The sequence below is a fragment of the Pipistrellus kuhlii genome, unplaced genomic scaffold, assembly GCF_014108245.1.
Source record: "Pipistrellus kuhlii isolate mPipKuh1 unplaced genomic scaffold, mPipKuh1.p scaffold_m20_p_42, whole genome shotgun sequence".
In the NCBI taxonomy this organism is placed as follows: Eukaryota; Metazoa; Chordata; class Mammalia; order Chiroptera; family Vespertilionidae; genus Pipistrellus; species Pipistrellus kuhlii.
Window position 1 is genome coordinate 313,643 of NW_023425543.1, and position 24,223 is coordinate 337,865.

General features: G+C 48.5%; 1 long non-coding RNA gene across 1 annotated transcript; it reads left to right on the forward strand.

The window, feature by feature from the left end:
- The first annotated feature begins 1,834 nt into the window (after positions 1–1,834).
- LOC123651271 lies at positions 1,835–21,938 on the forward strand. The gene is made up of 2 exons (XR_006739865.1): positions 1,835–1,946; positions 21,901–21,938. It is a non-coding gene; the product is annotated as an uncharacterized LOC123651271 (long non-coding RNA).
- Positions 21,939–24,223: the final 2,285 nt, after the last annotated feature.

Consider the following 24,223-nt stretch of genomic DNA (forward strand, 5'->3'; position numbering starts at 1 on the left):
GCAGGCAGGTGAGCATTGGGAGCCAGCAGTCCTGGATTGTGAGAGGGATGTTTGACTGCCCATTTAAGCCCGATCCCACTGGGCAGTTGAACATCCCTTGAGGGGTCCCAGATTGGAGAGGGTGCAGACTGGGTTGAGGGACACCCCCCCCAACCCCCCCTCCCCGTGCACAAATTTCATGCACCGGGCCTCTAGTAAACATATATATATATATATATATATATATATATATATATATTAAAAAGGTACATAATGGACTGGGTGGTAAGTAGCAGGGATGGGAGCAATTATGAAATCCTATGCATAGATTCAGATGAGTACATAGGAGAAAACAGCTGCATTTTATTTTTTATTTTTATTTTTTAAACATTTATTTATTTATTTTTTAAATATATTTTATTGATTTTGTACAGAGAGGAAAGGAGAGAGATAGAGCGTTAGAAACATCGATGAGAGAGAGTCATCGATCAGCTGCCTTTTGCACACCCCCTACTGGGGATATGCCTGCAACCAAGGCACATGCCCTTGACCGGAATCGAACCCGGGACCCTTCAGTCCGCAAGCCGACGCTCTATCCATTGAGCCAAACCGGTCTCGGCAGAAAACAGCTGCATTTTAAAAGATGGCAGTCTCCCTAGCACACGGGCATGTGATTTTCCCGGAAGACAAGCACCTCTGGGCCTCATTTCTCCCCCCCTTTGACTCCAAAGAAACACCAGCCTCCACGTGGCTGGGCCTTGCGCTGCGGGCTCCTTAAATGGCACACGCTGGCTTCCTGGAAGTGCGTGCCTCGTGGTGATTAGGGGCAACGTCAAGACACAGGATTCAAGGAAAACTGTGCAAGAAAACCAGCCTCCCCGACTGAGGTGTAACGGCTGGGTCAGTGTTGACACCGTTTGTGCTCCCCCACCCTCCCAACGGCATCTAGCCATCGTGTTCTTTGGGAAGGTACAGCTCACGGCTTTCTTAGAAGAAAGAGGGACAGCTCAGGCAGGAATGAGACGGGGGCTGTGTCCCAGAGCAGGGGGCTCACCGGGGGACCCGAGATTTCCAACACAGCTATTCATCCACAAGCAGGCTCTGTCCTCTGAGGTGCCGGGAGCCACCCTACCCCACAAGTTGTACCAAGATCTGTGTGAGTCAGGGTTCCCCAGAGAAGGAGAACCAACACACACACACACACACACACACACACACACAGGAGTGATGCACCATATAACGACATTTTCGTGTCCCATATACGATGGTGGTCCCGTAATATAACAGAATGAAAAACTGTTTCCTGGTGACATCATACCCCCATGATGTCACAGCCACTATGACATCAGAACCTCTATGCTGTCACAGCCACAATGATGTTGCAGCCACAATGCTGTCCCAGCCACTATGCTGTCTCAGCCATTATGCTGTCCCAGCCACTGTGATACCATAGCCACTATGAGTCATAGCCACCATGATGTCACAGCCACTGTGATGTCACAGCCACTGTGATTTCGTAGCCCTCTATGATATCACAGCCACTATGAAATTGTGACCACTATGGTGTCGTAGCCACTATGATGTCATTGTTGTGATGTCATTGTGTGATGTCATTGTGTGATGTCATTGTTCACTTGTTTGTGGTGATGCTGGTGTAAACACACCTACTGCGCTGCCAGTCGCATAAAAGTACAACACATGTACATTTATGTATAGCAGCAAATAATACTGGATCGTGATGATAAATGACTACTTCCTGGTTTATTATTTACTATATAACATGCTTCACATGGTTTATGTTTATTGATTTCAGAGAGGAAAGGTGAGGGAGAGAGAGAGAGAAATAAAAACGTCCATGATGAGAATCACGGACTGGCTGCCCCCTGCACGCCCCACACTGGGAATCGAGCCCGCAACCCGGGCCTGTGCCCTGACTGGGAATCGAACTGTCACCTCCGGGTTCCTAGGTCATCGCTCAACCACTGAGTCATGCCAGCCAGGCACCGAATTGGTTTTTTTTAAAAATATATTTTTATTGATTTTTTTTTTTACAGAGAGGAAGGGAGAGATAGAGAGCTAGAAACATCGATGATAGAGAAGCTGCCCCCTGCACACCCCCTACTGGGGATGTGCCCGCAACCAAGGTACATGCTCTTGGCCGGAATCGAACCCGGGCCTCCTCAGTCCGCAGGCCGAGGCTCTATCCACTGAGCCACACCGGTTCCGGCCAAATTGGGTTTTCATCGGGTGAAAGGGTGCGGGGGGTCCCAGGGGGGCCTCCCCTGGGAAATGGGGTGATGCGGAGAGTCTGACGATCTGGAAACACGGCACACCTTTCGGGACACGTCCCCCTCCCCTTACCCCCCTGCCATCCTCATTAATATGAGAGGACACTCGCCGCCCCTTTAACAGATGGCGCTTTGTAGCATGCCTGTCACTAACGTGGAACACGTTCCTTTGTTTCAGGTGGACGCAGAGCAGCGGCGGGGGGCGCTTCGTGCAGACGCGGCGACCCATCCTCCCTTCCCTGGGGACTTCGGACAGGGTAGGTCCTTGAGGAAGTTTGCCGACCACGGGCCTAGCACATGGTCAATGCTCAGCTGAAGCCATGAGCAGGGCGGCGGCCACGTTCTAAGTACGCAGCTTAGATGTACACGCAAATAGCCCACGACGAGCCTCTTGGAGATCCTGAGAGCTACCGCCCCATGGCTCGTCCCCCTGGGGTGCCAGGAGGGTCTGTGCTTGGCAGGAGGCGGTGAGAGGGGGCTGGGACGGGGTGCTGAACCCAGACCCCTCCCCGTCTTCGCCTATCTTCTTCACCGGCCACAAACCAACCAGCCAGGCCTTCTGACGCGCCCCGCCCTGCGGCTGGCTGGCACATTCACACCCTGCCAGGGCCAGGGCCAGGGCCAGGCCCGGACGCTCTCCTGTTGATTTCTAGAAGGAAAGAAACCCGGCGTTGAGGCCAGCCTCGAAAAATATAGGTCACATCTCGGTTTCTGTGGTTACCAGATCCTGTCAGCCACCAGGGACGCCCTCCCTTGGGGGCGATGCCAAGGTCCTGAGACCTGGCAGCCTGAACTGGGGGTTCTGCAGCCGCACCCTCAAAAGCCCTCGGGCCTGCATGGAGCAAGGGCAGGGGCGGGTGAGGCTTTGCGCTTCCACTTCTCCAGGGGTGAAGGGCTCCGTGGCACTGCCCACGGGGCTCTGAGGAGCCCAGGGTCCACCATGGCTGCTGCAGGGAGCGCCCCCCTCCTGGGCTGGGGCCGTGCCCGCCCAGAGGAAGATGGTGGAGGCTGGGTGGAGGCCAGCAGGCGGCCTGGGGAGGAACAATGTGGTCGGTTGTCTTGCGGACTGTCAGCCTCGTTCCCGGATCTTCCTTTCCACGCCCCTTGGCCTCCCCGCCACAGGCTGGGCGCGCCGGGGAAAGAGCCCCCTTATTTGGTGCTGGAGAGAAGGGGGGAAGGTGAACCCAGATGCCTGCGGCATTGGGTCATCCGCCCAGCAGGGGTGGGCCGGCCCGCGGTGCAGCGCCGGCTCCTGCCGCCAGGTGGCGGCGCTGAGCAGCTGTCTGGCGGGGGAGACCCTGAGTGGTAAACAAGTCTGCAGGTCCGGCTGGCACCTCTGTCTGCTCTGGGGGTGAGGGTGTGGGGGGGGTCTACTCTCCTTTTTGTGTACGCACTGGAAGGGAGGTGGGGGCGGCCGGAGGGGGAGATGCAGGGGGCGGCAGAGGAGCAGGAGAATTAAAAAAACAAAAACAAACAAACAAAAAAAACCCCAGAGCCTTTTAAAAAATATATATATATTATTGATTTTTTTACAGAGTGGAAGGGAGAGGGATAGTTAGAAACATCGATGAGAGAGAAACACGGATCAGCTACCTCCTGCACACCCCCCACCCGGGATGTGCCCGCAACCAAGGTACATGCCCTTGACTTGAATTGAACCTGGGACCCTTGAGTCTGCAGACTGACGCTCTATCCACTGAGCCACATTGATTAGGGCAAAACCAGAGCCTTTTGAATAAGGTAGGCAAGGCTTAGGTTGGAGGGTGTGACTTTGATGGGTCCATTTCCCAGGACCCTTTTTCGAGTCCTGGGTTCGATTCCGGTCAAGAGCGTGTACCTGGGCTGCGGGTTGGATCCCCAGCCTTTGTCATGGCATATGCGGGAGGCAGCCCATCGATGTGTCTCTCTCACATTGATGTTCCTCTCTGTCTCTCACCCTCCCTCCTACTCTCTCTAAAAAATCAATGGGAAAATATCGTCCAGTGAGGATTAACCAAAGGAGGGAGGGGCGTGGGAAGGAATGCTTTCCTCTAGCTCAGTGGTCGGCAAACTGTGGCTCGAGAGCCACATGGGGCTCTCTGGCCCCTTGAGTGTGGCTCTTCCACAAAACACCCTGTGCGGGCACACACGTACAGTGCCATTGAAACTTCGTGGCCCATGCGCAGAAGTTGGTGTTCGGCTCTTGATATTTGGCTGTTGATATTTGGCTCTGCTGACTAATGAGTTTGCCGACCACTGGGCTAGCTCATCTTCGGAACCTTTGGGGGACAGGAGTGTCCCCAGTGCACAGGCTTGGTTGGGGTGCTGTTTGGAGCCACCTCAGAGAGAGCGAGAGCCCTGCCCTGCTCCCCAACTCCTGGCAGGGGGTGGTGCTGGCTTCTCCAGCACAGTCTTCTCTTGGCCCCGCCCACTCCAGGCATATCTCTCTCTCTCTCTCTCTCTCTCTCTCTCTCTCTCTCTCTCTCTCTCTCTCCACCACATTTCTATACCCCCTCCCCAACTTATTTTTTCTCTTTTTCTCATCCCTCAGTGGGTAGACTGGTGGGGCTCCAGGATTCCTGAGAAAGGTGTCAGCCGCCATCTGTTCTGTCGCTGCTTTTCAACCCGGAACGCGAGGCGTCAACTCGACACGGGTGCGAGATGCTGGCGGGGCTCAGGCGTGGGGCGGGGTGTTCGCCTCCTCTGCAGGGTCCGCCTTGGACAGCAGCGAAATGCCGGGCCTCCTCGGGGTGTGCCGGGGCTGCCTGGGGGGAGTCATACCGCACGGGGATCTGGATGATAGCAAAAACCAGGCCCGGCTGGCGTGGCTCAGCGGTTGAGCGTTAACCTAGGAATCAGGAGATCAGGGTTCGATTCCTGGTCAAGGGCACATGCCCGGGTTGTGGGCTCCATCCCCCAATAGGGGGGCGTGCAGGAGGCAGCTGATCCGTGATTCTCTCTCCTCATGGATATATGTGTCTCTCTCTCCTTCTCCCTTCCTCTCTGAAATCAATAAAAATATATTAAAAAAAATAATAATAAAAAGAGCCGAAACGGGTGTGGCTCAGTGGATGGAGCGCCGGTCTTCGGACTGAAGGGTCCCAGGTTCGATTCCGGTCAAGGGCTTGTACCTTGGTTGCAGGCACATCCCCAGTAGGGGGTGTGCAGGAGGCAGCTGATGGACGTTTCTCTCTCATCGATGTTTCTAACTATCTGTCCCTCTCTCTTCCTCTCTGTAAAAAATCAATAAAATATATTTTTTAAAAATACATATATATAAAAGGTCCCCAGCCCCAGTAAAGTCTATACCAGAACCTGCTCTACACAGCCCTGGGCCATGGGATCCAAAGCCAGGATCATCACACAGGCAGACGCCAGCCGCCCATCTCGAACCCTGTTAGGCAATAGGGCCCTGTGGCCCGGGGAGGACACCGCGTATTCCTCTTCTCTCCGTGGGGAGCCAGGACCCGCGTAGCGGAGGGCGCCCACCCTCCGGCAGGAGGAAGGTGGATCCTCCCCTCCCGTGTGGGAGCTTCCAAAGAGACGGGGTGGGGGCCGGGACCTGTGGCTCCCCCGTGGTTGCGAGTTTCTCGCGGCTGAGGGGTGAGTCAGAGATGCCAGGAGCTGATAGCGTGAGCGAAGCCTCTATAAAAACCAGTGGGCCCATGGCAACTTCGCACCCAAGCCTCGGCCCTCTGCTGACGAAGGAATGGAGCCGCCGCCCACGGAACCCTCTCTCCCCCCCCCCCCTCTCTCTCTCTCTCCCATCTCCACTGCAGCGTCTCTGTGTTCATTTCTTCCTTGCCAGGATCTGGCTGGGCTTCTGCAACTTTTCCTCTCTCCGCCTCACTTTCTCCGAAAGGCCTGTTTGCACCAGCTCAGGGGCCACGTGCAAACACTGTAGGTCACATGTGTCAAACACAAGGCCCGCGGGCCAAATCCGTCCCGCCAGGCCTTGCAATGTGGCCCGCACCGCGCTGTCATCACTGCACTCCGCTGCGTTTCCATCACAATGACAGTTTATGACTGTTCAGTAAACCATTCGGCCCGCAATTTAGGCTGGCTTTTAGATTTTGGCCCCTTCTCTGATTGAGTTCGACACCCCTACTGTAGGTTGTGCGCGATCTCCGTGGTTAGCCGCTCCCCTCGGCTGGGGGTTAGCACGCAAGCAGCCGCCACAGATGCTCCCCCTAACCGAATGCACGTCGCTGTGCTTCCGAGTAAAACTTTACATCGATTGATTTCAGAGAGGAAGGGAGAGGGAGAGAAGGAGAAACATCAGTGATGAGGGAGAATCATGGCCTCCGCTGCCTCCTGCACGCCCCCTTACCGGGCACACTCCGCACTGGGGGATGTGCCCTGACCAGGAATGGAACCGTGACCTCCTGGTTCACAGGACAACACTCAACCGATGAGCCACCGCCAGCTGTGTCTTAATAAAGCTTTGCAAAAATACACAGGGGCCTAAGATTCTGGCCCAAGGACTGTTGTCTATCCTGTAGAATAAAAGGCAAAAGGGCAAATTGTCTTCTCAACCAGGAGTTCGATCAGCAGGCAGGCCAGCCAACCACACATGTCCCCGCCCCTCCCCCTCCCCCCGTCCCTCCCACCCCGGCCAGGCTGGCCAGACCCCACCCATGCACGAATTCATGCACTGGGCCTCTAAGATTGTTATACCCTGAGTGGCCAGGTTATCATGCGTTCAGAGATTTGTAATCATCTGGCCACTCCGTGTATTTTCAAAGAAGAAGGAGCTGGGTGGGACAGATCCTCCACGACAGGCCTCACCCGCAATGCTGACAGAGCCGCCCACGGGGCCGCTGTGGGCTCCTGCACGCCAAGGTGCCCAGCCCTGCGTGGCAGAAGGGCTGGTTCCCCCGAGGTCACCTGCGTGCGCTGCAGGCACCGCCGGGCGCCCGTAGAGGCAGTGGCATGTCGGAGGCGCCCAGGGTCAGAGCTGGCAAAACCGCAATTGCTGGAAAGCCTCGGAGATCCGAGCCAGACAGACCGGGGAACAAGAGAAGGGCAGAGGCACCTGCCGGGACCCAGGGTGTGTCAGCCTGTTCTCCTGTGTTGGGCAGAGCATCCCCGCAAACCAGGAAGATCACGGGCGTGGCAGAAACCACAGCACCAGCTCGGGGTGGTCGGTTCCTTCTATAAACGTTCCAGGGCTGATCAGTGTGCTCCACAGGGATCTTTTTTAAAAAAAAACATATATTTTTTATTGATTTTTTTCACAGAGAGGAAGGGAGAGGGAGAGAGAGAGGTAGAAGCACCGATGAGAGAGAAACATCCATCAGCTGCCTCCTGCACACCCCCTCCTGGGGATGTGCCTGCAACCAAGGTCCATGCCCTTGACCGGAATCGAACCTGGGACCCTTGGTGCTCTGCCAACCGACGCTCTATCCACTGAGCCACACCCGTTAGGCCTCCATGGGGATCTTTTTAAAATGATTTTTTTTTAGCCCTGGCCAGCCTGCAGACTGAAAGGTCCCGGGTCCCACTCCCAGTTAAAGGCACAGGCCCCGTTGCAGGCTCCATCCCCAGTAGGGGGCGCGCAGGAGGCAGCCGATTCGTGATCTCTCTCATCATGGATGTTTCTCTCTCCCTCCCTGTCCCTTCCTCTCTGACATCCATAAGAACATGTATTTGTTAAAAAGGGAGCGAGGAAGGAAGGCTTTCACCCTGGGATAATGCCTGTACCTCTCTCTGTCCTCCCCCCCCCCCCCGAGTCCCACAGATTCTGGTGTGGGACCCCTCTCCCCGCACCCCCCCGCCCCAGGTCCTCTGGTGCCCGGGAGCCGTGCTTCCTGTCCAGGCATTGCTCCCACTAGGGGACCAGAGGGAGCAGGCTCCTCGGACCCCGGCCACCGTCGGGAAGGGGGACCTCATGCAGAAGGAATGGCAAGGAAGGAGGGAAGGGCAGGGGTATCGGGCTGTGTTGCACCCCGTTTTGTGTTCCTGTATTTTTTTTTTTGTTTGTTTGTTTGTTTTTTAATTTTCCAATGAATCATTCAGTGGCTTTGCCAAGGTTGAAATATTGTTCTGTTTTCAGCGAGACGTGAGAGGAGAGATGAATCTTAATGAAATGTTTTGGTTTACTCTATGCGGTGGGGTTCCCACGCCCCAAACAGACGCTGGCCGCTGCACCCCCCCCCCCCCCCCTGCCTGGGAAAGGCGAGAGGCAGTTGGTTGCGTGGCTGCCCCACGCGGACTCCTCCCACCCCCTACGTCCGCCATCGATCAGAAGAGCTACCACTGAGCACCTGCAGGTAGAAACCGGAATCCACGTGGATTTCAGGAAACGAAAATGTCGAGTGAGCCCGGCCGGCGTGGCTCAGTGGCTGAGCATCGACCTAGGAACCAGGAGGTCAGGGTTCGATTCTCGGTCAGGACACAGGCCCGGGTTGCTGGCTGGATCCCCAGTAGGGGGCGTGCAGGAGGCAGCCTGTCAGTGATTCTCTCTCATCATGGATGTTTCTCTCTCTCTCTCTGCCTCTCCTTCCTGTCTGAAATCAACACAAATATATATATTTTAAAAGCAGTCCCAGCCCTAGCTGGTTTGGCTCCATGGATAGATCGTCAGCCTGCGGACTGAAGGGTCCCAGTGTTTGATTCTGGACAAGGGCACATGCCTGGATTTCGGGCTCGATCCCCAGTGGGGGGGCGTGCAGGAGGCAACCCATCAATGATTCTCTCGCATCACGGATGTTTCTCTCTCTCCCTCTCCCTTTCTAAAAAGCAATAAAATACATTAAAAAAGAAATAAAAATAAAAAAAAAAGCAGTCCCAGCCACACCGGTTTCCCCCTTCCCCTCCCCGGTCATTAGGAGAGACTGACACCTTGGTCTTTATCAAGAAATCGAGTTCCCTAAATGGGGATGCGAGTAATTAATTAGCTCAGCCTGCAATCAGCGCCACAATCTTCTTCAAAGCCATTTACACATTTTTAAAGGCAGATGATTGCGTGTTCCAGGAGAGCCTCTTAACCCCGGCCAGAATGCATTTACAGCTCGCCCGGGGCGAGGACACCGACATGGGGCCTGGGGTTCTCTCTCCTCAGGACTCACTTCTTTGAGCCAAGCCACGTGGTCGTTTTTGGGGGTCGTCCCCAAACGAACCCCTTTTCTCTCAAGGCAGGAGTGTCCTAACCGGGCGCTCCAGGTCAATAAAGCCACTCCCCCAGAACTCCGGTCTTCCTTTCATTTGTTTTAGTTGTTTTGTTTTTAAAAATATATATATTTTATTGATTTTTCACAGAGAGGAAGGGAGAGGGGTAGAGAGCTAGAAACATCGATGAGAGAGAAACATCGACCAGCCGCCTCCTGCACCACCCCCCCAATGGGGATGTGCTCACAGCCAATGTATTATACATGCCCTTGACTGGAATTGAACCTGGGACCCTTCAGTCCACAGACCAACGCTCTATCCACTGGGCCAACCCGGTTTCGGCTGTTGTTGTTGCTCAGTGGTTGAGTGTTGATCTATGAGCCAGGAGGTCACGGGTTTGATTCCCAGTCAGGACGTATGCCTGGGTTGCAAGGCTTGATCACCAGTATGGGGATCTCATCCTTGATGCTTTCTCTCTCTCCCCTCTCCCTTCCTCTCTGAAGCCAATAAAAATAATTTTAAAAAAGTAAATTGTAGCAATAGACAGAACAAGTTTGGAGCTGGTGATTTTAATCCTGAGAGTTTGTGTCTTTTCCATATCGTTTCTTCCTTACTTCCCACCTCACTCCCCCACCCCCATCACCAACCCAACTTGGATTCAGCCCTCAGCTTTATTTCGTCATTGCTCTGCTTTTTGAATCCCTCTCCCTATCTGAGGCACACTTGGCCTTGAATTTCCACTTTGCTTCTCCTAGTTGATTAGGTTACGAAACCACAACAACCTAGTTTTAAAATCCAGCCAGGCGCACCGAGATTTGTGTGCCTAACGCGTCCGCAGAGAGGTGGCATCTGTAACCAGATAGGAATCTATTCTAGTCGGCGTGCCCGTATGAATATTTATTCAGGGTTTTCTCAAGTTATGGCCACAGCAGTCACTCCTTTCATCTTGATATTTTCCTCTTGAGTCAGTAACTCTTTTTTTTTTTTTTAATTTATTTTTATTGATTTCAGAGAGAGAAAGCAGGTCAGGTGTGTGTGTGTGGCGGAGGGGAGAAACATCAGTGAGGAGAGAGAATCATGGATTGGCTGCCTCCTGCACAGCCCCTACTGGGGCTGGAGCCCACAACCCGGGCATCTGCCCTGATGGGGGAATTGAACTGTGACCTCCGTGACCTCCTGGTTCATAGGTCAACGTTCAACCACTGAGCCACATTTGCTGGGCATTAAGTCAGTAACTCTTTTAACGTGTCCTTGGGTCCTTTGATAGAAAGATTTTTTTTTTTTTTTAGAAAAATATATATTTTTATTGACTTCAGAGAGGTAAGGAGAGGTAGAGAGAGAAACATCCATGATGAGAGAGAATCACGGATCGGCTGCCTCATGCACACACCCCTCCTGGGGATCGAGCCCTCAACCCGGGCGTGTGTCCTGACCGGGAATTGACCCTTGACCTCCTGGTTCCTGGGTCGACACTCAAACCGGGCCTGGCAGAGTTGCCCTAACACTACTACAATGATTGCTCACTTGGCTCCCTTTCGAGGTTACAGCACGACCGTCTCTCTGGGGTGAATCACTTGGGTGTGAAACACGTTTTCTCATCCAGCAAACGTAACGGAGACCCTCTTAGTGCCAGGCCTCGGGCTCCTTTGGGGAATGTGGTGGTGGTGGTGGCAAAAATGTGGACAGATCTGACCTGTCCCCGTGCCAGGAGGGGAAGCCGTGCCAAGGGCTAGGGAGGCCCGAGAAGGGGGCCTCTGATCTGCCTGTGGGAAGCCAGGAGGGCTTCCCAGAGGAGGCGGCAACTCAGGGCAGCCAGTTCCCACAGAGCTTGAAGGCACTCTCTATACCCATTAGCGTCTGGTCTGTCTACACATAGCAGAGATGCACCATGAGTGGCTAGCGCCGGATAGAAGTTGGTTTCTCACACGCATATCCCGAGCCCGGCAGTGATACGGAAACTCTGTGGTAGGCGGCAGCAGCCTGCGGCCCTTCCGTTTTGGGGCACTGCCATGCTCGACCTCCATACTTGGATGGTAGGTTCAATCCCACCCTCCCCCGGCCCCCATGGTCTGAGTGTGTGCGGGAAGCAACCAATCTATGTGTCTCTCGCACATTGATGTTTCTCTCTCTCTCTCCCCCCTCTCCCTTCCACTCTCTTTCTCTAAAACAAACAAATAAACAAACAAACAAAAACCACAATGGGCTGAAACCGGTTTTGCTCAATGGATAGAGCATCGGCCTGCGGACTCAAGGGTCCCCGGTTCGATTCCGGTTAAGGGCATGTACCTTGGCTGTGGGCACATCCCCAGTAGGGGGTGTGCAGGAGGCAGCTGGCTGATGATTCTCTCTCATCGATGTTTCTGGCTCTCTGTCCCTCTCTCTTCCTCTCTGTGAAAAATCAATAAAATAAAATTAAAAAAAACACACACACAATGGGGCCCTAACCAGTTTGGCTCAGTGGATAGAGTGTCGGCCTGCAGACTGAAGGGTCCCGGGTTCGAATCCAGTCAAGGGCACGTACGTTGGTTGCAGGCTCGATACTCTGCACTGGTCAGGGTGTGCAGAGGGCAACCAATTAATGTGTCTCTCTCACATCGATGTTTCTCTCTCTGTGTCTCTTCCTCCTCTCTTCTACTCTCTCTAAAAACCAATGGAAAAATGTCCTTGGGTGAGGATTAGCAAATAAATAAAGTTAAAAGTAAATAAGTAAAATATACAAATGAAGATCTATCACATTGGCCTGGCTATAGTGGCTCAGTGGTCACGGTTCTATTGCCAGTCATGGTCCATGTCTGGGTGGCAGGCTCCATCCCCAGTAGGGGGCATGCAGGAGGCAGCCCAATCCATAATTCTCTCTCATCATGGATGTTTCTATCTTTCTCTTCCCGTCTCCCTTCCTCTCTGAAATCAATAAAAAGATATATATATATATTTTAAATCGATCACTTTGTTCCACATAGCTGCAAGGGAGCCGAGGAAATGAGGGCCTTAACTCCATGGCAAGAGTTGGGGTTGTTACTAAGGAAGAAGGGGAAGGTTGGGGAGGCGACCCGCTGTCTAGGTCAGAGTGGTGATGGTGGTTGGAGTGAGTGGCAGCGAAGGAGGGGAAGGGAAGCTTATCTCGTTTCAAGGAATAGATAAAGATAAGTAGGTCAATTTGCCCTAGAGTTTGGTTTGCCAGAAGATAAGGCTGGAGAAACACGCAGAGGCTGGGTTAGGGGAGGTCTCGAACGCCGAGCCCTGTGGAGGAGCTGAATTTTAGCCCGAGGACCACGGGGAGCAATGGAAGGCGTTTCCTCCTTGACCCAGAGGAGAGGAGAGGTGAGGGCAGGGACAGCCTTCGGAGGTGATCATAGCCTTTCAGGAAAAGCAACGAGGAGGACAGCCGGTGACTTCAGGGACCAGGAGAAGGGAGCGGATGGAAGAGATACTGGAGAGGCAGAACTGGTCGGATGTAGGTGGGGAGGGAGACGTGGCCCCAGGGTGTGGGCCTGTGGCAGAGACGACAGGGAAGGGTGGAAGAGACAAGTTGAGTGTCTGCCCGCTGGTGGTCAGTGTGCATTATAGCGACCATTTGGTCATTTGCACATTAGCCTTTTATTAGATAGGATTATTTTTCTACAAGACGGGCAGGCTGGGGAGGATAGGAGATGGGAGAGGGAAAAGGGAAGCAGGCTAAGAGCCAGGCGGGACTGAGACCATTTTGGCATGGTAAGGGTTGGGTTACACCCCTCCCCGCCCCTTCACAGCCCCCCCGCATCTACCTGCAAACAGCCCAGGCCAGCTCTCGGGGCCGTACGAAGCACACACACAGCTCTCCTCCCGAAAAGGGACAAGAGTCGTCGGTTCCGGTGCCCACAAGGCTTTCTAGTTCCGGCGGATGGTGACCCACCGTGGCAAGGTGGGGCCACAGGGAAGACGTCAGAGGATCCCCTTATCCCATGTCGGGGTGCTCGCTGCAGCCGGCAGGCTGGGCAGGGCTGCTGCTGCTGCTGCTGCTGAGGGGGTGGGCATCAGCCAGGGTCCTAGGAATCCCCGTTCCCTGGTCCTGCTCTCAGTGATCTGACGTGGCCGCATCCCTTCCCAGCACCACCGACAAGACTAATAAAAATAGACGGCATGTATTTTTAAAAAGCCGACAGCAGATTGTCATGGCGATAAATAATTGTATCGCGGCGCTGCCATGGCAACCAAGTCTCTGTGTCCCGGAGACCAATCAAGTCCTATGTAAAAACCTGTCTAAATTTAGGTGTTTGAAAAGAGTTAAAATAGCCGACGGGCCCGGAGAGGTAACGTGGAAACGTGTTCGGGAATCTTGGCTGGAGGAGGTATTTTTAGCCGTTGAGAGAGAGAGAAAAAAAAAAAATCTGAATCGCTTATTGTTGTGGTTCTCCATGCGATTCAAATTATAAGTCTCAGCGTCCCTGTTTGTCACAGATATGAAGATTATGTGTTACAGATTCGTAAAGGCTTTAATGAGCAGAAGCCTAGAGCGCGCGCTTTTTCTCTCTCTCTCTCTCTCTCCCACTCTCACTCTCACTGTCTCATTCTTTCACTCTCTGTTCTTCCAAAGTAATGTAGTCCTAGCCGGTTTGGCTCAGTAGGTGGATCATCAGCCTGTGGGCTGAAGGGTCCTGGGTTCGATTCCAGTGTGTGTGTGTGTGTGTGTGTGTGTGTGTGTGGGGAGGGCAGAGGGGGGCATGTGCAGGAGGCAACCCATCGAGGGGTGCCTCTCACACCCATCTTTCTCCCTGTCTTTCCCTCTCTCTTGCACTCTCTCTAAACATCCATGGGAAAATAGCCTCGGATGAGGATTAAAAAAAAAAAAAAAAAAAAAAAAGCAAGCAAGTAATTTACAAGGCAGAACACCATCAGTCATATCTTTCCCCATGTGCGGCTAACAGCACAGCATTAACGGGATAACAGGTTACGTTGGCGAAGCCGCGTTTCCATACTCCTGGCATTGACCCCCCTCTACCCACCCACCCCCCCGAAGCATTTGTGACCGCATTTCTGTGAGCATGTGACCGGGAGCCCAGACCCTCACTCCTTCCTGTATTTCCCTCCTGACTTCAGCTCCATTCTTCTGAAATGGCAAAGACCTTGGTCGTGGGCACATCCCCAGGAGGGGGTGTGCAGGAGGCAGCCGACCCATGTTTCTCTCCCATCGATGTTTCTTCTAAGACTATAGAATACGACCTCACCCATTTTACAGAAGGAAAGACTGAGTCACCTTCTCTCCTCCACCCTCCTCCCCAATTCGGTCTTCAGAACCACTTCTCGTACGGTGTCTCTCCAGGAAACCCAAGGCTGTGGAGCGTTGATGTTGGTTGTTGAGTGGCGTGTGACTCGTGTGTGTACGTGTGTGTGTGTGTGTGTGTGTGTGTGTGCGCGCGCGCAGTAGAGCTGGCAGCAAAGTGATCTTCCTGATTACGTTTTGCTGAGGCTGACAGAAAAGTCACTCGCGTCTCCTGAGCCTCCACCAGCTGGGAAGCAGAGAATGATTTGCAACTGGGGGGGGGGGGGGGGAGGGCAGGCGGGAGGCTGCTTTGAGATTTTCTACGTGGCCATGTTTTCAAACAAATAAATCAATGGAGGGAAACATCTGTAGCACGTGACCAAGCAGAAAAGCAAGGGTTAATATCATTTCGTTCTAAAATATATTTTCATTGATGTCAGAGAGGAACATCCGTGAAGAGAGAGAGTCATGGATCGGCTGCCTCCTGCACGCCCCCTACTGGGGATGGAGCCCACACCCCGGGCCTGTGCCCTGACAGGGAATTGAACCGTGACCTCCTGGTTCAGAGCCACACCGGCCGTGCAAGAGTTAGCATCTTTATTCTATAAGGAGCTCAGGCACATTGCTAATAGCAACACGACACCCCAGCAGATACAATGAGCAACACCTTCTACTTGTGTAAGTTCAATGGCTAAGAAAAGAAATATTTCCAGCAGGAAAATATGGAAATGGTTGTTCAAATGTTGCATCTTTGCTCAGCCTCCCTCTAGCCAAAGCTGTTTAAACAGGAGTCACTTTTACATGGACCTGGGAGATCAATTCCTGCATGAGTTTAGTTCTAGAGAAACTTTTTACAGAAGTAGTTTAATTTGTAAGCTCTCTTTTATTTATTTATTTTTTTTAAGATTTTTTAATTAAATGGGGGAGGGACAGATAGAGGGAGGTTAAGGAGAGAGAAACATCCATGTGAGATGGAAACATAAATTGGCCTGGCCAGCGTGGCTCCGTGGTTGAGTGTCAACCTATGAACCAGGAAGTCAGGGTTCAGTTCCTGGTCAGGACGCGTGCCTGAGTTGGGGGGCTCCATCCTCAGTGGCGGGGGTGGGATCGGCGTGGGAGGCATGCAGGAGGCGGCTGACCCATGATTCTGTCTCATCATTGATGTTCTCTCTCTCTCTCTCTCTCTCTCTCTCTCTCTCTCTCTCTCTCTCTTCCTTTCTGAAATCAATAGGAAATATATATAAAAGAAACATAAATCAACTGTCTCCTGCACTGTCTCTCTCAGCCCCCACCCCCACCCCCCCAAAAAAAAAAATTAGGGATGGAGCTAAAAACCCAAGTATGTGCCCTGACCAGGTATCGAACCGGCAACCTTTTGGTGCATGGGACCACGCTCAACCAACTGAGCCACGTTTTTTAAAGAACTCTCTTCTTTAAAAAAAAGGCAACAAAACTGCCCCCCCCCCCCTCAAAAAGCAAACAGAAAAACCAACAACCCTGTAACTCCATGTCCTGGACCAGAACTTTTTTTTTTTATCGGTTATCCCCGAGTTGCCTGGGAGCTTGGGGCCAGGGCATGGCCTATCTGGCTGTAATCAGCCCCGAACATCTCTGCCTTCTGTTTCCTCCAGGTTATCTGTGTCCTGTGGTTTCGCCGCTTTGATGTCTTCGTCTTGAAGTTGCCACAGAAGCCGGTAGGGACGGGACTGGAAAACAAACACACGGAGAAAAGGGTTTTGTGATCGAAAGAGAACAGACTCATTGTGTGTGTGTGTTATTTTTTTTTTAATATACATATAAAGATGCAAATCTTTATAAAGTCTTCCCCAGGGGCCACCTAGATAGGGTATATGTTTTTATATCTAAGAATGGACAAGCTTCCCCCCCCCCCACACACACACACTTCTAAATAATGAAGGACACTGAAACTTTGTTAATAACACCGAGTTTAAAGTATGATTGAAATTTAAAAATATGTATTTTCAGTTTATTAAAAAATACACACACACAAAACAAAAAACAGAGGGTGAGGACCTAGGTGGTTTGGCTCAGTGGATAGAGCATCAGCCTTAGGACTGAAGAGTCCTAGGGTCGATCTTGGTCAAGGGCATGTATCTTGGTGGTAGGTTCAATCCCCAGCCCTGGTTGGGACACCTGTGGGAAACAACCAATCGACGTGTCTCTCTCACATCAATGTTTCTCTCTCTCTGTCTCTCTCCCTACCTCCTTTTCTCCCTCCCTTCTACTAGGATATGCAACTAGGATATGAAAATGTTCCGACTCAACTTTGAAAGCTTAAAGAAAATTTTTAAAAATTCATCTCATATGCATAATAAAGGAAGTTACCAAAGGTTTCTATAAATGTTTTATAGGAAATAATCTGAGTTTTAAAAGAAAAATTCTTTCCAGAAATATTAAGGGGAATGTCAAATCAGAATTATTTATTCCCCTGGCTTTCTTTTTGAGGTAGTCCTTACAGGCAAAGAGTATGCTTGCAATTTGCCAAAAATGGATAATTGTGTTATTTCAAGTTAATGGAAATAGAACAACCCGAGGCGGGGTTATGTTATTTAAATGACTATTGATGATCTTAAATTATTTTTAATAAAAACATAGGGTGTTATCCCTGTTAACACAAGAAATTACTTAATCGTTAATTCCTTCCATCTGCAAGGGAGCTGAAAAAGTCGACCGCACTTACAAAAGAGGTGTTTCATTTATTTAAAAGGCTGCAGTTTGTGTGTGTGTGTGTTTTATTTTATTTTGTAGGGTAGTTATTAAACCTAATCATTTAAAATTCTGTTGAATGCTAGCTGGACAAATTGCACAGGACGACTAAAGAGTGGGATATGGAAATCCTATTTACCGGTAGGAAAGACATCCAAAATGAGGAGGATTTGCAAAATAGGTGCAAAGGCGGTCCAAACAATGTTTATTGGAAGTCCTCATGTGAACAGCGAATTTTCATCGGACACAGAGGCAATCTGTGTTTTTCTGTTTAATCCTCAGTCAAGGGTATTTTATTGATTTGAAGGGGGCGGGGGAGAGGGAGGTAGAGAGAGAAACATCGATCGGTCGACTCCTGTACACCCCTAGGGGAGGTGGAACTGGAAACCTCTGTGGTGTATAAGACAACACTCCAAACCACTGAGCCGCCCAGCCAGGGCCAAAGACAGCCTCTCTATCTCATGACGTTTGATACTCATTTTAGGTTATAACCGAGGATTGCCATGATTCAGAAAAGCTTCCTTCAAATCATCACACACACACACACACACACACACACACACACACATCTTAAAAGCAAAGTTTTCTTTTACATTCGAGTTTTAAACTTTTATATAAAGGAAGTTTCAAAGATACAGTTGAGTTTCAAAGTTCAGCAGATTTCACTCTTAAAAATTGTATTATTATTTTTTTAAATATATATTTTAAATATATTTTATTGATTTCGGAGAGGAAGGGAGAGAGAGAGAAAGAGAGAGAGAGAGAGAGAGAGAGAGAGAGAGAGAGAGAGAGAGAGAGAGAGAGAGAAACATCAATGATGAGAGAGAATCATGGATCGGCTGCCTCCTGCACGCCCCCTCCTGGGGATCGAGCCTGCAAACCCAGACATATGCCCCAAACAGGAATCCACCTGTGACCTCCTGGTTCATAGGTCAATACTCAATCATTGAGCCACGGTGGCTGGGCAAAAAAAAAAAAAAAAAAAGTCTTCATTTTAAAATCTTAGTTTTTAAAACGGTGATATATTCTAGTCTCTCTACTTTCCCACAGATTTGGGCATTTTAATAAAAACATTGAAAATTAAGTAATACAGCCTCTGGCCTCCTTCCCTTGTGTCTCCTCTCCAGAAACCACCCGGTTGGATCCCCACACGTCAATCCTGCAAAGCTGGACCCCACCCCACTGCCGGTGACTTAGGTGAGGGGCCAGAGGGAGCACCTTCTCCCGCTGGGAACAGGGCCACAGCCCGAGGCTCAGCTACTTGCGTGAGCACCTCCCGCCAGCATCGCACAGTCCAGACGCATAACCGTGACCTCACTGAGCCCCGCTTCTCACCGCAGGTACGTGCATGGCGCCCTATGCCTGGCGGGCTGGGACAGAGGCTTACAGGGTGTTGCTCTGTGTTTATATGGGGGAACATGGTCCTACAGCGCCTGGACCCATGAAGGCAACCTCGCTGAAGCTGGGGCCCTGGAGGTCCCAGCGCCAAGCCAGGTCCATGGGCCCTGGGCGGAGCTTTGTGGAATGATGTCAATCACATGGTGGAATGAGTCCATGTAGAAGGAGCTGTCAATCAAGTGGTGGAATGAGTCCATGTAGAGGGAGATGTCAATCAAGTGGTGGAATGAGTCCATGTAGAGTGAGCTGTCAATCAAGTGGTGGAATGAGTCCATGTAGAAGGAGCTGTCAATCAAATGGTGGAATGAGTCCATGTAGAGGGAGCTGTCAATCACATGGTGGAATGAGTCTATGTAGAGGGAGCTGTCAATCAAGTAATGGAATGAGTCCATGTAGAGTGAGCTGTCAATCACATGGTGCAATGAGTCCATGTAGAAGGAGATGTCAATCAAGTGGTGGAATGAGTCCATGTAGAGGGAGCTGTCAATCAAGAGTGGAAGGTGGCCTGTTTCTGTAGTTCCCACTGAGGGGGACATGGATGTCGCAGGTTGTGTTTAGGATCCTGGGGCTTTGCAGGGCTCGTGGTTGGTGGTGGGTATGGGGGTACCAGTCGGGTGCTGGTCATGCAGGGGTGTTCAGTTTGCTGTATGCTGATGGTTTACCACAAGTGGTGTCCTCTGATAGAAGCATTAGGAGTTGCATAGCCCAGCTGGCGTGGCTCAGGGGTTGAGTACTGACCTATGAACCAGGAGGTCACGGTGCGATTCCCGGTCAAGGCACATGCTCGGGTTGTGATCTCGATCCCCAGTAGAGGGTGTGCAGGAGGCAGCCGATCCATGATTCTTTCTCCTCATTGATGTCTCTCTCTCTCTCTCTCCCTTCCTCTCTGAGATCAATAAAAAAATATTTAAAGAAAAAAATTTTAGACACACACACACACTCACAAATGTCTAACAGTTGTTACTTCTCAGATGGTTAGGTTTTGAGTACTTTTTTCTCCCCCTTTGTACTTTACTGCATTGTTCAAATATTTAATCGTGAGCAGGGATCGTTTTACAAAAATAATAGATTAAAAAAAAAAAAAAAAAGGAAGCCTGGCCTTGACTAAGTTGGCTCGGTGGATAGAGTGTCGACCTGCAGACTGAAAGGTCCCAGGTTTGATTCCGGTCAAGGGCATGTACCTTGGTTTCGGGTACATCCCCAGTGGGGGTGTGCAGGAGGCAGCTGATGTTTCACTCATCGATGTTTCTAACTCTATCTCTCTCCCTTCCTCTCTGTAAAAAATCAATAAAATATATATATATATATTTTTTAAAAAGAAACCTACATAGACTTTCCAAAGTGAAGAAACAAAGAATAAAAAAATAGAGAATAATAAAAATAAAAATACATTGCAATTATTTAGATATAACATTGTGAAAGTACATGCCAACGAATTAAGTTTTCCTGTATTAAAATTTTTTCAGGTTTTTTTTTTTAAAAAGAAAAACATACAAGTATATTTTACTTAAAAATACAGGAATATTCTGCAAGATGCAGAAAGAGTGAAAAGAATTGGTTGAAAATAACAAGCAAACATATATCAAAGCAGAATGCAATACAAAAGGGTGAAACAATCAAAGTTAGTTTATTATGTGACAGTAAAAGGCAAAAGAATTAGTAAAAAACGAAAATGGTTAAATTTATAGGCACTAAAACACATTCGAATTTTAAGATAAAATTGTAAGAAGCAAAGTTACAGCAGAAATCCTATTCCACCATAACAAGTCAATGATGTGGGGGGGGAGGAAGAGGGGAATAAGAATTTACAAAATGACAACGAATAAAGTTAAATGAGCAATTTTAAGGTGCAAAGTTGGAGGGAAAACACGAAATATGGAAAACGTTTACAGAAAAACATTAACAAGACATTCCAATGAAGAAAAAAGATACCAAAAACTATATAGGCACTACATTGTATAATATCACTGCAAAAAGTTAATATTTCACTTAAAAATGCAAAAATAACTAAATATCAATGAAACAAATGCATGGTCAGAGAAGAAACTTGAAGTACAATAACAAATTGTTTTAAAATGTGCGAGTCAAAGGTAGTACCCATCAAATCCCTGAACTTGAGGGAAAAAATGGGTTTAGTGCTGACTGGTGTGGCTCAGTGGTTGGGTGTTTCCCCATGCACTGAAAGATTGCTGGTTCGATTCCCTGTCAGGGCACATGCCTGGGTTGTGGGCTTGATCCCTAGTAGGGGTGTGCAGGAGACAGCCGATCCATGTTTTACTCTCCCATAGATGTTTCTCTCTCACTCCCTCTCTTTCCTCTCTCTCAAAAAGCAGTCAAAATATTTTTTTTTAACTTAAAAAAGGGGGGGAAAATGTGTCCAGAGAAAACTTACTGCTTTAAATGACTTTATTAAGAAGAAAGCAAAATTCTGACAACTAGAACTATACTTCTAAAAAGAAGAAGAAGAAGAAGAAGAAGAAGAAGAAGAAGAAGAAGCAGCAGCAGCAGCAGCAGCAGCAAGCAAAATCCTTCAGGAAAATAAAATTCATGCAGAACGAAACAATTAGGACAAGAAATAGTTTCTGAAATACTAAGCAGAGATCTCTTCCTTACAAAAGACTGAAAATAAAATGAAATCCACTAGCAAATTCAATTAAAAAAAATTTTTTTTAGAAACCAGTGAAAATGTAAACATCAAGAAAAAGAGACTAAAAATCATTAGGGACTGTGTTGCCCATTTACAATGGTGATGCATTTGGATATCCAAGTAAAATAAATGATTTTACCAAAGAATTCTAAATGAATCCGTGAGAGCCTGAGCAAGGGAATAGACCAAGAGCTAACGGAAGGAGCTAGAGTTAACCACGTGGCTGCCTTTTCCTGCTACAGAGTCACAAACGAGTTAACTGGAAATTTGAACTAACGCCTGAATTATAACCCATAAAATATTTATTTGGACTATTTCCGTTTATTCTAGCAGGCAAACACGGATTCTGTTCTTTTTAAAATATTTATTTATTTTTATTGACTTCAGAGAGGGAGCGAGCGAGCGAGAGAAACATCCAGGATGAGAGAGAATCATGGATTAGTTGCCTCCTGCACGCCCCCTACTGGGGATGGAGCCCCCAACCCAGGCATGTGCCCTGACAGGAATTGAACCATGACCCTCCTGGTTCCTAGCTCGATGCTTAACCACTGAGCCACACTGGCCAGGCTGATTCTGTTCTTGAAGCTGATAGCTCGGAAGGAAATCTCTCTCTAGATGAAGCTGCATATAAATGTGAAAATTTCTGTAAGTAGAATATGACACTATTTTTTAAAGTATTTTTACCACGAAAGTTATCTGCCGGGTTTATAATAGGCTTAATCATAGCAATCTGTCCAGGTTAATGTAAATAAAGTTATGAATAAAACCCCCAATGTAAATAATTTTAGGAACAAAGTTTATATGGCCTTAATAAAAGGCTAAAATATTTGATAAAGTTTAATGGTCTTTTCTCCTAAAAAATATTTTAAAACAGAAATAGAAAAATATTTTTGAACACAATAAAACCTACCAGTCTTTAATCAGTAACTTTTGAAGCATTCTGTTGAAAACCAAATAAAACAAAAAAAAATTTTTTTTTTTTTGGTTAAATTTTTAAGCCCATTTTTGGAGGTTCTTATTATCCTAACAATGCGTCCAAAAGGCACCAAACATCACCATTGTAAAAATTATTAAAAATTGTTATTTTAAGCTGCACCAAAAGAAACTAAGAATTCCAATGAAAAAATATTAGAAATAAGAAGAGAGCTTTTGAAAGTGTCCAGTAAAGGCGAAATCCATGAAACGCAGAAGTTTTTTTTCTGGTAAAAACCAGCACGCAACTGGAAATTGGTTTGAGGCAATCCCATTCACAATACTTGAAAAAAATATATATAATATTCCAGAATGACACTAATTCGGGTTGTGCGAAAACTCATAAAGGCTAAACTTTAAGAAGAGATGTAAAGAAAAACAACCAAATCAAGTAATGGGGGGGGAAAAGAATATATTTTCTCACATGTTAAGTTTTAGATCTGATTTGATTTCAATTAAACCTCTAAAAATATCGATACTTACAAAAATCTGGGGGAAAAATATATCCCAGGGTTAGGTCTCAAAAATAATTATGCCTGAACGGTAAATACTATTTTAAAGATGTTTTCTCTTGATGAAAGATCAAAATCAAATGAAAACAAAATATATGGTTATGGAAAAAACTTTGAATATACAGCTTAGTGACAATCAGAAAGTGAAAACAGTTATGGTCTTGGTTAAAAAACAGAAACAGATTTAAACACGATAGAGTGTGGAGGAGTAGACGGTAATATATAAGAATTTGGAGAATGATAAATTCAAAGCATGTGGAGAGGGAATGATTATTTAATGAAGGCATTAGAAATCAAAATAAAGAAAAAAATTAACTTTAGACCCTGACCTTAAACCTACAATAAACAGTGAGCAGATTCAATGGTAAAGTAATGAGAATAATCATTATGATAGGGACATGAGGAGAACACAGAATAGTGCAATTTATGAAAATAGCTTTGGTTAGTCAAGCCATGGGAAAAGTGGATGGACAGAATTTCATTTTTAAAAATAGCATAAGATTAAAAAAAAAATCCTATAAGTTGGAAAAATAAGATAGAGGATAGGTAAATGCTTATTCCCTATAATAGACTACCAATGCATATATGTTCATTAGGACAGAACCAAATGCCAGTGTTCAGGAGACAAACGTGAAAAGAAAAGAAATCGTTTATTTTTTAAAATATATTTTATTGATTTTTTTTACAGAGAGGAAGAGAGAGGAATAGAGAGTTAGAAACATCGATGAGCGAGAATCATCGATCAGCTGCCTTTTGCACACCCCCGACTGGGGATGTGCCCGCAAGCAAGGTCCATGCCCTTGACCGGATCGAACCCAGGACTCTTCAGTACGCAGGCTGACGCTCTATCCACTGAGCCACACCGGTTTCAGCTGAAAAGGAATCGTTTAAACAGCACACAGCCCTTGTAGGAAACACAACATCCGACGAACTCACCGCTACATCCTTCAACTTTAATTCAGTCAGCGTGTCATCTCACACCCATTCAGTTCACGTAAAGGAAAGCAAACGACAAGCCCCATGGCCGGCTGGTGGGGAGACACGGGGCCCTGGTCTGTTGGTGGCCATAAAAATTGGTTCGTTTCTTCTGAAGAGGACCTGGACCGTGCATATCCCACACAAACAAAAGAACTTCCACTCGGAAAAAAAAAAATCTGCCTTTCAGAGTTTATTCTGATGAAATCAATTTAAAAAAAAAAGTATAGACAGCCCTAGCCAGTGTGGCTAAGTGAATAGAGCATCTGCCTGAGGATGGAAGGGTCCCAGGACACATGTCCAGGTTGTGGGCTCCATCCCCAATAGGGGGCATGCAGGAGGTGGCCAATCAATGATTCTCTCCCATCATTGATGCTTCTCTTTCTCCCGCTCCCTT